A 16,940-nucleotide genomic window follows, 5' to 3' on the forward strand; every position below is an offset into this window, starting at 1 on the left:
TCCACAAATTCCTACATTAGACCGATAATGCACAGTGTCCCGCACGAGATGACCCCAACTTTGACCATCTGTTCAAAGTTCGGCTGGTCATCAAACACTTCAGCAAAAAGTTTGCTGAAGTGTACGTGCCCCAATAGGACATCTGTGTGGATTAGTCCTTGGTTCATTTTAAGGGAAGGCTCAGATTCCGTCAGTACCACCAAGAGGGCCAGGTACGGAATCAAACTCTATAAGCTGTGTGAGTGTACCTCAGGGTACAGCTGCAGCCTTAGAGTATATGAAGGAAAAGACACCAGGATTGAACCCCCTGAGTGTCCCCCTTGTCCTAGGAGTGAGTGGGAAAATTGTGTGGGATTTGGTGTACCCACTTCTGGACAAAGGTTATCACCTCTAGACCGATAACTTTTATTCCAGCATCTCACTCTTCAAATCACTCTCGCGGTACTGTCAGCAAAAATCAGAGAGGCCTCCCAAAAACGCTACTTGGGCAGATGCTCACAAGGGGTGACAGCAGAGCCCAATGTGGCAACCACCTACTGGTGGTCAAGTAGAAGGACAAGAGAGATGTCCTTCTCTTGACCACTATACACAGTGATGGCAGCGCCCTTAGCACTGTAAGAGGTACCTCTACACAGGTCAGCAAACCGGACTGTGTACTGGGGTACAACAAAAACATGGGGAGCGATCAACTCCTCCAACCGTACAGTTCTTTGAGAAAGGCCAAGGTGTGCTACAAAAAGTTGATATGTTGTACCTTCAGTTCCAGGAGGTAATGGTTAAGGCCCTGATATTTGGCACTCAGGAAGGAGCATGCCCCAGTACTTCCAGAACTGAATGTGCTCATATCGTAGCACATCAGCATTTCCCGGGGGTGGTACCGCCAACTCAAAGAAAAGGTAAGCTGCCAAAAAGGTGCCGAGTGTGTTTCAAAAGGGGAATACGCAAGGACACCTGCCCCGACAAACCTGGCCTGTGTTTGAAGGATTGCTTCAAATTCTACCACACCTCCATGCACTACTAATTTACTTTATAGGAAACAGTAGATTAGTTCCAAAATAGGGCACCTCTAGATAAGTTCCTTGGGGGTCTAGTTTCCAAAATGATTTCACTTTTGTAGGTTTCTACTGTTTAGGCACATCAGGGGCTCTGCAAACAGAACATGACGCCCTCAGACCATTCCATCAAAGTCTGCATTTCAAAACGTCACTACTTCCCTTCCGAGCTCCGATGTATACGTAAACACTAGTTTTCTCCCACATATGGGGTACCAGCGTACTCAGGATAAAGTGAACAATAACATTTGGGGTCCAATTTCTCCTGTTACCCTTGAGAAAATAAAAAAATTGGGGACTTAAAGATCATTTTTGTGGGCAAAAAATAGGATTTTTTATTTTCATGCCCAGGCATTATAAACTTTAATGAAACACTTGGGGGTTCAAAGTGCTCACCAGACATCTAGATAAGTTCCTTAGGGGGTCTAGTTTCCAAAATGGGGTCACTTGTGGGGGAGTTTCCACCATTTAGGCATATCAGGGGCTCGCCAAATACGACATGGCATCCAATCTCAATTCCAGCCAATTTTAGTTTGAAAAAATCAAACAGCGCTCCTTCCCTTCCAAGCCCTGCCGTGTGCCCAAGCAGTGGTTCACCCCCAATATATAGTGTATCAGCATACTCAGGGCACATTGGACAACAACTTTATGGGTCCAATTTCCCCTGTTTCCTTTGGAAAAATTAAAAATTGGGGACTAAAATCATTTTTGTTTAATTTTTTTTTCACACCTGGGCATTATAAATTTTAGTGAAACGCTTGGGGTTCAAAGTGCTCACCACACATCTAGATAAGTTCCTTAGGGGACTTAGTTTTCAAACTGGGGTTACTTGTAGTGGCGTTCCACCGTTTAGGCATGTCAGAGGCTCGCCAAACGCTACATGGTGTCCGATCTCAATTCCAGCCAATTTTGGTTTGAAAAAGTCACACGGCGCTCCTTCCCTTCCGAGCCCTGCCGTGCACCCAAACAGTGGTTTCCCCCCCACATATGGGGTATCTTTGCACTCAGGAAATATTGCACAACAATATTGTCTGTTGTTATGATCTGGTGACCTTGGAGCCGCATGGGACTTTCTCTGGAGTAGGTGGTACCTATACTGACCGCAAACCCTAAACTGACACCGCAACTAGAAGTAGCCGTGGGGTGTACCTAACAAATCCTAGACACCTCGACACAGCCGGAGGACTAAATACCCCTATAGATGGAAATGGGAATTCTATCTTGCCTCAGAGCAGAACCCCAAAGGATAGGCAGCCCCCCACAAATATTGACTGTGAATATAAGAGTAAAGACACACACAGGCAGAAAACAGGATTTAGCAAAAGAGGCACCTCTAGCTAAATAGAAAAGGATAGAACAGAGTACTAAGCGGTCAGTATTAAAATCCTAAAAATATCCACAGCAGAAAATACAAAAATACAACATCTAACTAAAGACAAGGCATGTATATCTGCATCTCCTGAGAATCCAACATGACTGAAAAATCCAAACACAGTCTAAGCTGGACAAATAAACACAATGAATTGCACTGAATTGTAAAGCACACAACATGTGTGCTGCAGAGAGAAAAACAGAAACTTATCTTAGCTGAATTGGCAGCAGAGCAGGAGGAACCAGACAGAGATGAAACACCTCCAAGAATAATGGACAACTGGCAATGGCTAATGGATCCTGCACACCTAAATAGCCCAGTCAGAGCTGCAATCAGCAGAAACACCTGCCCAAGATTGCAACCCAGAGGCAACTGCACTACCACCAACAACCACCGGAGGGAACCCAAGAGCAGAATTCACAACAGTACCCCCCCCTTGAAGAGGGGTCACCGAACCCTCACCAGAGCCCCCAGGCCGATCAGGACGAGCCAGATGAAAGGCACGGACCAAATCAGCAGCATGGACATCAGAGGCAAAAACCCAAGAATTATCCTCCTGACCATAACCCTTCCATTTGACAAGGTACTGAAGCCTCCGCCTCAAAAAGCGAGAATCCAAAATCTTCTCAACCACATACTCCAACTCCCCATCAACCAACACAGGGGCCGGAGGATCCACAGAGGGAACAACGGGTACCACATATTTCCGCAATAAAGATCTATGGAAGACATTATGGATAGCAAAAGAGGCCGGAAGGGCCAATCGAAAAGACACCGGATTAATAATCTCAGAAATCCTATAAGGACCAATAAACCGAGGCTTAAACTTAGGGGAAGAAACCTTCATAGGAACATGACGGGAAGACAACCAAACCAGATCCCCCACCCGAAGCCGGGAACCAACACACCGACGACGGTTAGCAAAACGTTGAGCCTCCTCCTGGGACAACACCAAATTGTCCACCACATGAGCCCAAATCTGCTGCAACCTGTCAACCACAGAATCCACACCAGGACAGTCCGAAGGCTCAACCTGCCCCGAAGAAAAACGAGGATGAAAACCAAAATTACAAAAGAAGGGCGAAACCAAGGTAGCCGAACTAGCCCGATTATTAAGGGCAAACTCGGCCAATGGCAAGAAAGCCACCCAATCATCCTGATCAGCAGACACAAAGCATCTCAAATAAGTTTCCAAAGTCTGATTAGTTCGCTCAGTCTGGCCATTTGTCTGAGGATGAAATGCGGAAGAAAAAGACAAATCAATGCCCAGCCTGGCACAAAAGGCCTGCCAAAACCTAGAAACAAACTGGGAACCTCTGTCGGACACAATATTCTCTGGAATACCATGCAAACGAACCACATGCTGAAAAAACAACGGAACCAAATCAGAAGAGGAAGGCAATTTAGGCAAAGGCACCAAATGAACCATCTTAGAAAACCGGTCACAAACAACCCAGATAACCGACATCCTCTGGGAATCCGGAATATCTGAAATAAAATCCATAGAAATATGCGTCCAGGGCCTCTCAGGGACCGGCAAAGGCAAAAGCAACCCACTACCACGGGAATAACAAGGCTTGGCCCGCGCACAAGTCCCACAGGACTGCACAAAAGAACACACATCACGCGACAAAGAAGGCAACCAAAAGGACCTACCAACCAAATCTCTGGTACCAAAAATACCAGGATGGCCAGCCAACACAGAACAATGAACCTCAGAAATCACTCTACTAGTCCATCTATCAGGAACAAACAATTTCCCCGCTGGACAGCGGTCAGGTTTGTCAGCCTGAAATTCCTGAAGAACCCATCGTAAATCAGGGGAAATGGCAGAAAGAACCACCCCTTCTTTCAGAATGCTGACCGGTTCAAGACCTGAGGAGAATCGGGCAAAAAACTCCTAGAGAGGACATCAGCCTTAATGTTCTTAGAACCCGGAAGATACGAGACCACGAAATCAAAACGGGAAAAAAACAAGGACCATCGAGCCTGTCTAGGATTCAGCCGCTTGGCAGACTCGAGGTAAATCAGATTTTTATGATCAGTCAAGACCACAATACGGTGCTTAGCTCCCTCAAGCCAATGTCACCACTCCTCAAATGCCCACTTCATAGCCAACAACTCCCGATTACCGACATCATAATTGCGTTCAGCAGGCGAAAATATACGGGAAAAGAATGCACACGGTTTCATCAAGGAACCAACAGGATCCCTCTGAGACAAAACAGCCCCTGCCCCAATCTCAGAAGCGTCAACCTCAACCTGAAACGGAAGAGAAACATCCGGTTGACGCAACACCGGGGCAGAAGTAAATCGGCGTTTAAGCTCCTGAAAAGCAGAGACAGCCGCAGAGGACCAATTTGTCACATCAGAGCCTTTCTTCGTCAAATCGGTCAAGGGTTTAACCACACTGGAGAAGTTAGCAATGAAACGGCGATAAAAATTAGCAAAGCCCAAAAATTTCTGAAGGCTCTTCACGGATGTGGGTTGAATCCAATCATGAATGGCCTGAACCTTAACCGGATCCATCTCTATAGATGAGGGAGAAAAAATGAAGCCCAAAAAAGAAACCTTCTGCACTCCAAAGAGACACTTAGACCCCTTCACAAACAAGGCATTATCACGAAGGATCTGAAATACCATCCTGACCTGTTCCACATGGGACTCCCAATCATCGGAAAAAATTAAAATGTCATCCAAATATACAATCATGAATTTATCAAGATAAGTCCGGAAGATATTGTGCATGAAGGACTGAAAAACAGATGGAGCATTAGAGAGCCCGAATGGCATCACAAGGTATTCAAAATGACCTTCGGGCGTATTAAACGCAGTTTTCCATTCATCACCCTGCTTAATACGAACAAAATTATATGCCCCCCGAAGGTCAATCTTCGTAAACCAGCAAGCCCCCTTAATCCTAGCAAACAAATCAGAAGGCAGAGGTAAGGGGTATTGAAACTTGACCGTGATCTTATTCAAGAGGCGATAATCAATACAGGGTCTCAAGGAGCCATCCTTCTTAGCAACAAAAAAAACCCCACTCCCAATGGTGAAGAAGATGGCCGAATATGCCCTTTCTCCAAAGACTCCTTAACATAACTCCGCATGTTGGTATGTTCAGGCACAGACAGGTTGAAAAGTCGGCCCTTAGGAAACTTACAGCCTGGAATCAAGTCAATCGCGCAATCACAGTCCCTATGCGGTGGGAGAGAACTGGACCTGGGCTCATCGAATACATCCTGAAAATCAGACAAAAACTCTGGAATTTCAGAAGAGGAAGAAGAGGAGATTGACATCAAAGGAACATCATTATGAACCCCCTGACATCCCCAACTAGTCACAGACATAGACTTCCAATCCAACACAGGATTATGTACCTGCAACCACGGAAAACCCAGCATGATAGCATCATGCAAATTATGCAACACCAGAATTTGACAATCTTCCTGATGGGCTGCCGCCATGCACATGGTCAACTGTGTCCAGAACTGGGGCTTATTTTTAGCCAAAGGTGTAGCATCAATGCCCGTTAAAGGAATAGGGTTCTGCAAAGACTGCAAGGGAAATCCACAACGCCTGGCAAACTCAAAGTCCATTAAGTTCAAAGTGGCGCCTGAATCCACAAACGCCATGACAGAAAATGATGACAATGAGCATATCAAGGACACAGATAACAGAAATTTAGGTTGTACAGTACTGATGGTAAATGAAGTAGCGATCCTCTTTATACGCTTAGGGCAGACTGAAATGACATGAGAAGCATCGCCACAATAAAAACACAACCTATTCTGACGTCTGAATTCATGTTGTTCCGTTCTAGACAGAATCCTATCACACTGCATTGGCTCAGGCATCTGCTCTGAGGACAACGCCGCAGCGCGCACAGTTCTGCGCTCCCGCAAGCGCCGATCAATCTGAATGGCCAGAGACATAGAATCATTTAGACCGAAAGGCGTGGGAAACCCCACCATAACATCTTTGACAGCTTCAGAAAGACCCTTTCTGAAAATTGCCACCAAAGCATCATCATTCCATCTAGTCAACACAGACCATTTTCTAAATTTCTGACAATACAACTCTGCTGCTTCTTGACCCTGAACCAGGGCCAACAAGGTCTTCTCAGCTTGATCAACCGAATTTGGTTCATCATATAATAATCCTAAAGCCTGAAAAAAGGCGTCTACATTAAGCAAGGCCGGATTCCCAGATTCCAGGGAAAATGCCCAATCCTGAGGATCGCCACGCAGCAGGGAGATGACAATTTTAACCTGCTGAATGGAATCACCAGAGGATCGAGGTTTCAGAGCAAAAAACAGTTTACAGTTGTTTTTAAAACTCAAAAACTTGGACCTATCCCCAAAAAACAAATCAGGAGTAGGAATCCTAGGCTCCAAAACTGGAGTCTGAACAATATAATCAGAAATATCCTGTACCCTAGCAGCAAGCTGGTCCACACAAGAAGCCAATCCCTGAACATCCATGCTAGCACAAGACTCCTCAGCCACCCAGAGGAAAAGAGGGAAGAAGAGACCAAGCAGACTACAGAAAAAAAAATGGCTCAACACCTTTCTTCCCTTCTTCTGAGATGCATTTAACTCATTGTTGGCCAGTTGTACTGTTATGATCTGGTGACCTTGGAGCCGCATGGGACTTTCTCTGGAGTAGGTGGTACCTGTACTGACTGCAAACCCTAAACTGACACCGCAACTAGAAGTAGCCGTGGGGTGTACCTAACACATCCTAGACACCTCGACACAGCCGGAGGACTAAATACCCCTATAGATGGAAATGGGAATTCTATCTTGCCTCAGAGCAGAACCCCAAAGGATAGGCAGCCCCCCACAAATATTGACTGTGAATATAAGAGTAAAGACACACACAGGCAGAAAACAGGATTTAGCAAAAGAGGAACCTCTAGCTAAATAGAAAAGGATAGAACAGAGTACTAAGCGGTCAGTATTAAAATCCTAAAAATATCCACAGCAGAAAATACAAAAATACCACATCTAACTAAAGACAGGGCATGTATATCTGCATCTCCTGAGAATCCAACATGACTGAAAAATCCAAACACAGTCTAAGTTGGACAAATAAACACAATGAATTGCACTGAATTGTAAAGCACACAACATGTGTGCTGCAGAGAGAAAAACAGAAACTTATCTTAGCTGAATTGGCAGCAGAGCAGGAGGAACCAGACAGAGATGAAACACCTCCAAGAACAATGGACAACTGGCAATGGCTAATGGATCCTGCACACCTAAATAGCCCAGTCAGAGCTGCAATCAGCAGAAACACCTGCCCAAGATTGCAACCCAGAGGCAACTGCACTACCACCAACAACCACCGGAGGGAACCCAAGAGCAGAATTCACAACAGTCTGTTTATTTTCTTCTTTTACCCTTGTGAAAATAAAAAAATTATTTCTACAAGATCATTTTTGTGACTGAAAAGTTAAATGTTCATTTTTTCCTTTAACGTTGCTTCTGCTCCTGTGAAACACCTGAAGGGTTAATAGACTTCTTGAATGTGGTTTTGATCAGATTGAGGGGTACAGTTTTTAGAATGGTTTCACTTTTGGTTATTTTCTGCCATATAGACCGCTCAAAGTGACTTCAAATGTGAGGTGGTCCCTAATAAAAATGGTTTTGTAAATTTTGTTGCAAAAATGAGAAATCGCTGGCTTTTAACCCTTATAACTTCCTAACAAAAAAAAACGTTGGTTCCAAAATTGTGCTGAAATGTGAGGGTGATCCCTTAAAGTGAGAGCTATATGATTGCTCGTACCGGACCAAATATAAGCTGAGTGCTAGCTTAGAAGCCAAATAATGTATCAGATACACATAGACAGATACACACTCATCTCTCAGACAAAGATGATGCACAACTGAACTTTATTTTCTGACCAAAGGAAGATGCTAAAAGCAGGAAATGGGGGGGGGGGGGGGTGTCGCACAACTTCTGAACAGCTAGTCACTTTGTAATTGGTCCATTCCAATCTTCATTTCCAAATATGGTGTCTTGGTGTATTCCAGTGCCTTCACTCCTGCATTCCAAAGATTCCTTCCAGGACAATTTCAAGGACTTCTAGGACAGTTTCAAAGACACAATCGCCATCTTGCTACACCATATCTAAACTGACTTATATAAGGTTAAATAATTGATTTCATTAGCCATTCTCTCCTTCACAATATAAAGTAGATATGTGAAAAATTTTATTTAATAATTATTTTGTGTGACATATTTGTCTGTTTTAAGGGCATAAAAATTCAAAGTTTGAAAATTGCAAAATTTTCCATATTTTCGCCAAATTTCCATTTTTTACACAAATAAACGCAAGTTATATCGAAAAGTTTTACCTCTAACGTGAAGTACAATATGTCAGGAGAAAATAGTCTCAGAATTGCCAAGATCCATTGAAGCGTTCTGGAGTTATTACCTCATAAATGGACAGTGGTCAGAATTGTAAAAATTGGCCCAGTCATTAATGTGCAATGTGGGGTAAAGTGGTTAAGCCTACCCAGTAGGAAAGAACTGTTACTAATATAGCAAAGTATGCCATGACAAGCAATGCACCACTTTGATAACTGTTCACAAAAGGTAATCTCACTTAAGTGGATTATTATAAGATATGAAGAAACTTCACAATGTACTTATTAAAATTCTACTCTATACCTGATCACATGTGGTTTGTTGACCTTCATCGCTTTAGGGTACCGTTACACTAAACGATTTACCAACGATCACGACCAGCGATACGACCTGGCCGTGATCGTTGGTAAGTCGTTGTGTGGTCGCTGGGGAGCTGTCACACAGACAGCTCTCCAGCGACCAACGATGCCGAAGTCCCCGGGTAACCAGGGTAAACATCGGGTTACTAAGCGCAGGGCCGCGCTTAGTAACCCTGGTTACCATTGTAAATGTAAAAAAAAACCAAACAGTACATACTCACATTCCAGTGTCCGTCAGGTCCCTCGCCGTCCGCTTCCCGCACTGACTGTGTCAGTGCCAGCCGTAAAGCACAGCACAGCGGTGACGTCACCGCTGTGCTCTGCTTTTACTTTACGGCCGGCGCTCACAGTCAGTGCGGGAAGCTGACTGCGAGGGACCTGACGGACACCGGAATGTGAGTATGTACTGTTTGTTTTTTTTTACATTTACAATGGTAACCAGGGTAAACATCGGGTTACTAAGCGCGGCCCTGCGCTTAGTAACCCGATGTTTACCCTGGTTACAAGCGAATGCATCGCTGGATCGGTGTCACACACACCGATCCAGCGATGACAGCGGGAGATCCAGCGACGAAATAAAGTTTCAAACGATCTGCTACAACGTACGATTCTCAGCGGGGTGCCTGATCGCAGTAGCGTGTCAGACACAGCGAGATCGTACGTATATCGCTGGAATTTCACGGATCGTGCCGTCATAGCGACCAAAGTGCCACTGTGAGACGGTACCTTTACTCCCTGCTAGAGTCCCTTGAAAGCACAGAGTAAAGATATTTCCTGTGTGTGTGTGGCCAGTGTCAACAATAGTGTTAATATCCTTCACACAAAAAAGGTGTTCAGTTCACCTAAAGGCCCCATCTCACACAGCGACGCTGCAGCGATACAGACAACGATGCTGATCACTGCAGCGTCGCTGTTTTGTCGCTGGTTGGTCGCTGGGGAGCTGTCACACAGACAGCTCTCTCCAGCGACCAACGATCAGGGGAACGACTTCGGCATCGTTGAAACTGTCTTCAACGATGCCGAAGTCCCCCTGCAGCACCCGGGTAACCAGGGTAAACATCGGGTTACTAAGCGCAGGGCCGCGCTTAGTAACCCGATGTTTACCCTGGTTGCCAAAAAAAAACAAACACTACATACTCACCATCTGTTGCCCGTCAGGTCCCTTGCCGTCTGCTTCCCGCTCAGACTGTGTGGCGCCGTACAGTGAGAGCAGAGCGCAGCGGTGACGTCACTGCTGTGCTCTCAGTTTACGGCGGCAGTCAGAGCAGGAAGCAGACGCCAAGGGACCTGACAGGCAACAGATGGTGAGTATGTACTGTTTGTTTTTTTTGGTAACCAGGGTAAACATCGGGTTACTAAGCGCGGCCCTGCGCTTAGTAACCCGATGTTTACCCTGGTTACCAGTGAAGACATCGCTGGATCGGTGTCACACACACCGATTCAGCGATGTCAGCGGGACCTCAACGACCAAAAAAAGGTCCAGGCCATTCCGACACGACCAGCGATCTCGCAGCAGGGGCCTGATCGCTGGTACGTGTCACACATAGCGAGATCGCTACTGAGGTCGCTGTTGCGTCACAAAACTTGTGACTCAGCAGCGATCTCGCTAGCGATCTCGCTTAGTGTGACGGGGGCTTAAAATCCACAACAGTTACATCTAGGCCTAATTCAGAGGTCCTTCTTTAATGCACTTATTCTTTATATGCTTTTCACTGGTAGTACATGTACCCATTATAGTTTATTGGCCTTTCCCCTCTAAACAAGGGACATGGCACTGCACTGTATACTTGACTATTGCACTTAAACACACGGGCTGATGACCGGATCACGCAGCTTTGTATGAAAATCCCTATGTATTATTATTGCCAGACCTGAAATAACAAGCACTTTTCACCTATTGTGTCCTCCCCACTTCCTTGTAGATTGTAAGCTTGCGAGCAGGGACCTCACTCCTAATGTCACTGTTTAAATTGTCTTAACTCGTACCAAATTTATTGTTTGTACATGTCCCCACTTAATTGTAAAGTGCTGCGGAATATGTTGGCGCTATATAAATAAAAATTATTATTATTATTATTATATTATTATGGCGAGGGCACACAGAACTGCAATGCAAACGATCTCAGAGAAACCGGTGGGGGATATGCCATATTCTTTGGACCATAAGACGCAACCCAAATTTTCTGGAGGAAAATAACGAAGAATGTTTAATGCGTCAAATGAATGCAACACCCGCTAGGGCCGTGGGGTACTCGGAACAGGGTCAGACGGTTCTTAAAGGGGTGGTCACAGCAACAACTGACCCGGTCCGTGGCCTTGGGCATGCAATAAAAGGGGATGATGGAAATGTTTGTAGGGGATTATGTGTGACGCCACCTGTGGTGTTTTGCTAGAGATGGTGGCTGAAGGGGACTGCTGGGACCGGTGGTGTTGCAGCTGAGATGGTTTGACTCCCCACAGGTGAAGAGGGGCCCCAGGGCTACCAGAACAGTCTTTGAGGAGTTGTAAATGTTGGTGTGCAAGAATAATTGGAGGACACAGGGATTGTAGTTTCTTAACCCTTAATTGTAGGTGTAGTCCGTAGCACAGGTAACAGGTGATATTGGAGATCCGGGCAGCCTGGAAGCAGTTTAGATTTCCCCTAGCCAGGTGGCGTTTGAAGCCTCCCTACTGTGCTGCTCTCTTCCCACATGGCAGGCAGCTTGAGCCTTTTCCAAGTGTCACTCCCTTGTGGTGACTCCGGGCTCTGGTATGCAGCTGTGCCTTCGGGTGTCAGTTGTGGCCAGGAGACCTGCAATCTCCTGTCCTCCAGATTTGGTTGCGGGGTTTGTAGTTCCCACATAACCACAGACTCCGGTGTCCACTCTGTTGCGCTCAATCCTGGAATGAGCTCAGTCACAGATCCACTCCCAGGCTCTCCTCACATGCTTCCTCTCCATTCACTGTATCACACTTAACTCAGTAACCTCGCCTCCAGGCCAGAACTTATAAGGAAGCTACCCTGAAACCTGCTTTAGAGCTCCCCCTTCTGGTCTGGAGTCAGGAAAGATGTTGTATGCCAGCGTACCTGCTAAGGGAATCTCTTCTTGCTTCCAGGCATGGCATCACCCCCTGTGAGGGAGGCAATGCCAAGGTGGCAACTAGACTCCTGGAGTGCCACATGAATGTCTGTGATACAGCCCAAATTCAACTTAAGCAATATCTCAATCTGCGCATGCGCCGCCTCCGCATTGAAACCATGGAAGTGCAGAGGCTCTGGGCTTTCATAAAATGTTGGTTGAACCCCCACACCATTGAACACTCCCTCCTATCAGCACTGCCCTCCAAAGAACCCCTCCTCCCACCCCAGGGCCTGCAGCATTGCTCGCAGTATTCCCGACTCCTGCTGCCACCGCTCTCGGTAAGCTACATTCAGACTATCAGGTGCACCCTCCCTTCTCCTTCAATATTTTGAGGAAAAAAGTGCTTCTTATAATACGGCAAATACGGTATCTGTTTTTTATAAGAGACAGAAATCAAAATGAGCGATACAAGACTATGGTTCCATGACAATCATGGACAGCACAGAGGTGGCAATCCGTATGCTGTGATTAATGATTGCAATATATTTATTTATAGTCCAATAGAAAGAAAACATATCGGCACTCGACAAAAACATGTTATCTCATCTCACTTTTGATGGTGCTCAGTCATGAATATATGGATAGTCCAATAGTATTGTAGAAGAAAATAAAGTGTGTCACTCATCCGTTCATAAAATTCAGAGACTTTACTTACAGATACATAAACGTAACAGTGTAGTAGTTAGAGGGCCGCCATCAGGGCATTACTGCCCTGACTGGCATATGGGGCCCGGTGGGCAGAGGGGGCCTGCATCGGGCCCTGTCTCATCTGCTCACCAGGCCCCAGCCGGCAGGCTAAACTGGGCCCTTAGCGGCACTGCGGCAACACTATTGACGCCAATAGTTAACAGCCGCCAGCCAATCGGAGGCGGGCAGCTGACGTCAGCCGCAGCACGCACGTTGCCGGCGTCTGACATCAGTGTCAGTTGTCGGCAAGCGCGCGCTTCAGCTGAGTGGAGGGATTTTCGCCTTCGCCAGGAGCGCGGCCAGGTAAGAAGAACTTTTTTTTTAAATTATTGAGAGCGGCGATCCGGGGGGCCGGGGGCAGAATGCTGGACACACGGGGGGTAGAATGCTGGACACACTGAGGCAGAATGCTGGAGCACTGGGGGCAGAATGCTGGACACACTGGGGCAGAATGCTGGAGCACTGGGGCAGAATGCTGAACACACTGGGGCAGAATGCTGGAGCACTGGGGCAGAATGCTGGACAAACTGGGGGCAGAATGCTGGAGACACTGGGGCAGAATGCTGGAGACACTGGGGCAGAATGCTGGAGCACTGGGGGCAGAATGCTGGACACACTGGGGGCAGAATGCTGGAGACACAGGGGCAGAATGCTGGAGACACTGTGGGCAGAATGCTGGACACACTGAGGCAGAATTCTGGAGCACTGGGGCACAATGCTGGACACACTGGGGGCAGAATGCTGGACATACTGGGGGCAGAATGCTGGAGCACTGGGGGCAGGACTGGAGACACTGGGGGCAGAATGCTGGACACACTGGGGGCAGAATGCTGGACACACTGAGGCAGAATGCTGGACACACTGGGGGCAGAATGCTGGACACACTGAGGTAGAATGCTGGACACACTGGGGCAGAATGCTGGAGCCCTGGGGGCAGAATGCTGGAGACACTGGGGGAAGAATGCTGGGGACACTGGGGGCAGAATGCTGGAGACACTGGGGGCAGAATGCTTGACACACTGGGGGCAGGATGCTGGAGACACTGGGGGCAGAATGCTGGAGACACTGGGGGCAGAATGCTGGACACATTGAGGCAGAATGCTGGACACACTGAGGCAGAAGACTGGACACACTGGGGGCAGAATGCTGGACACACTGAGGCAGAATGCTGGAGACACTGGGGGTAGACTGCTGAAGACACTGGGGGCAGAATGCTGGAGCACTGGGGTAGCATGCTGGAGCACTTGAGGCAGAATGCTGGACACACTGGGGCAGAATTCCGGAGCACTGGGGGCAGAATGCTGGACACACTGGGGCAGAATGCTGGAGCACTGGGGGCAGAATGCTGGAGTACTGGAGGTAGAATGCTGGACACACTGGGGGCTGAATGCTGGAGAACTGGGGGCAGAATGCTGGACACACTGGGGGCAGAATGCTGGACACACTGGGGGCAGAATGCTGGACACACTGAGGTAGAATGCTGGACACACTGGGGTAGAATGCTGGACACACTGGGGCAGAATGCTGGAGCCCTGGGGGCAGAATGCTGGAGACACTGGGGGAAGAATGCTGGGGACACTGGGGACAGAATGCTGGAGACACTGGGGGCAGAATGCTTGACACACTGGGGGCAGAATGCTTGACACACTGGGGGCAGGATGCTGGAGACACTGGGGGCAGAATGCTGGAGACACTGGGGGCAGAATGCTGGACACATTGAGGCAGAATGCTGGACACACTAAGGCAGAAGACTGGACACACTGGGGGCAGAATGCTGGACACACTGAGGCAGAATGCTGGAGACACTGGGGGTAGACTGCTGGAGACACTGGGGGCAGAATGCTGGAGCACTGGGGTAGAATGCTGGAGCACTTGGGGCAGAATGCTGGACACACTGGGGCAGAATGCCGGAGCACTAGGGGCAGAATGCTGGACACACTGGGGCATAATGCTGGAGCACTGGGGGCAGAATGCTGGAGCACTTGGGGTAGAATGCTGGAGTACTGGAGGTAGAATGCTGGACACACTGGGGGCTGAATGCTGGAGAACTGGGGGCAGAATGCTGGACACACTGGGGGCAGAATGCTGGACACACTGGGGCAGAATGCTGGAGCACTGAGGGCAGAATGCTGGACAACCTGGGGCAGAATGCTGGAGCACTGAGGCAGAATGGTGGACAACCTGGGGCAGAATGCTGGAGCACTGGGGGCAGAATGCTGGACACACTGGGGCAGAATGCTGGAGCACTGGGGCAGAATGCTGGACACACTGGGTCAGAATGCTGCAGCACTGGAGGCAGATTGCTGGAGACACTGGGGTAGAATGCTGGAAATACTGGGGGCAGAATGCTGAACACACTGGGGTAGAATGCTGGACACACTGGGGGCAGAATGCTGAAGCACTGGGGCAGATTGCTGGACACACTGGGGCAGAATGCTGGAGAACTGGGGGCAGAATGCTGGAGACACTGGGGGCAGAATGCTGGACACACTGAGGCAGAATGCTGGACACACTGGGGGCAGAATGCTGGACACACTGAGGCAGAATGCTGGACACACTGGGGGCAGGGCTGGAGACACTGGGGCAGAATGCTGGACACACTGGGGCAGGACTGGAGACAGGTGGGGCAAGAATGGAGATACGGGGCATGATTGGAGATGCAGCACCCCAGAGTCCTGGTCGTTGCAGTACTGATGCTCCGCCACTAAGGGGAGTGATGGTACGTTTGATGGCACTTAAGGAGTTCTCCTGACCAGGTATCACAGTCACACATTACACTTCACACTCTGGCCACCAGGGGAAGCAAAGGGTTCTATGTATTAGGCCACTCCTCACAATCTGGTAAAACTGGGGGCTGGATAGGAAGTTAGTCAGAAGCTGACTGGGTTGGATCAACGCAAGATCCTGTGGCAGAGGGTGTTGCAGGGGAAAGATTCAGGGGGGTCTCTGTCAGGGGTGGGATTCTGACAGTGGCCTAGCAAAAAGAACAGAACGTTACGGAGCCGCGCCTGCACCCGTTGCGGTGGCATCCTAAGAAAGGAAACAAAGCAAGGTTTATTGTGGAGAAGTGAGAAACGAGATTGCAGCAAAAAGGAGATAAAGCCAGTAGGAGTCAAGCCTGAAGATCGTGGCAACATCCTACTGAGGCGCGTAGCCGGTGGCCGGAACGCCGAGGAAGTATTGGGCTCCAAGCATTACTTCAAACAGCGGCAGGACAGTTAATTATAGGTTGGCTGTCTCACCTAAATCACCTAAGCAGACATAGGGGGCAATTGTGGAAGAGGGGCGACTGTTGTGAATTCCGTTCTTGGGCTCCATCCTGTGGTTACGAATGGTATTTTTGGGAGTTCTGCTCTTGGGCTCCCTCTGGTGTTTTCGAGTGGAACTTAGCAGCTGCTTTCACTAATCGGTTCCCTGGCCTTGTTATTTAACTGGGCTTTTGGCTGTAGTTGATGCCAGCTGTCAATGTTTTTCCTGTGGATTCAGTTATTTCCTGGAAGTTCTCTGTTGGCCAGTTCATTTCAGCTTAAGATAAGTTCTGCTAGTTTTTGGGTGTTTCCCTGCTTATGACCTTCTGTTCAGTTTAAGTTATGTCTCTTTTGTCCAGCTTGTCATTATGAAATATTCCGGCTAGATGGAAGCTCTGGGGTCGCAGATTTGCCCCTCCACACCGTGAGTCGGTGTGGAGGTTATTTTTGTAAACTCTGCGTGGACATTTAGTTTTTATACTGACCGCACAGTAGCCTTTTCTATCTCTGTCTATTTAGATAGTATTGGCCTCCTTTGCTAAAATCTAGTTTCATTTCTGAGTTTGTCATTTCCCTCTCCACTCACCGTCAATATTTGTGGGGGGCTATCTTCCTTTGGGGGTTTCTCTGAGGCGAGATAGTTTTCCGTTTCCATCTTCAGGGGTAGCTAGTTCTTAGGCTGTGAAGAGGCGTCTAGGCAGAGATAGGAACGCTCCACGGCTATT

The sequence above is a fragment of the Ranitomeya variabilis genome, chromosome 6, assembly GCF_051348905.1.
Source record: "Ranitomeya variabilis isolate aRanVar5 chromosome 6, aRanVar5.hap1, whole genome shotgun sequence".
Taxonomy (NCBI): Eukaryota; Metazoa; Chordata; class Amphibia; order Anura; family Dendrobatidae; genus Ranitomeya; species Ranitomeya variabilis.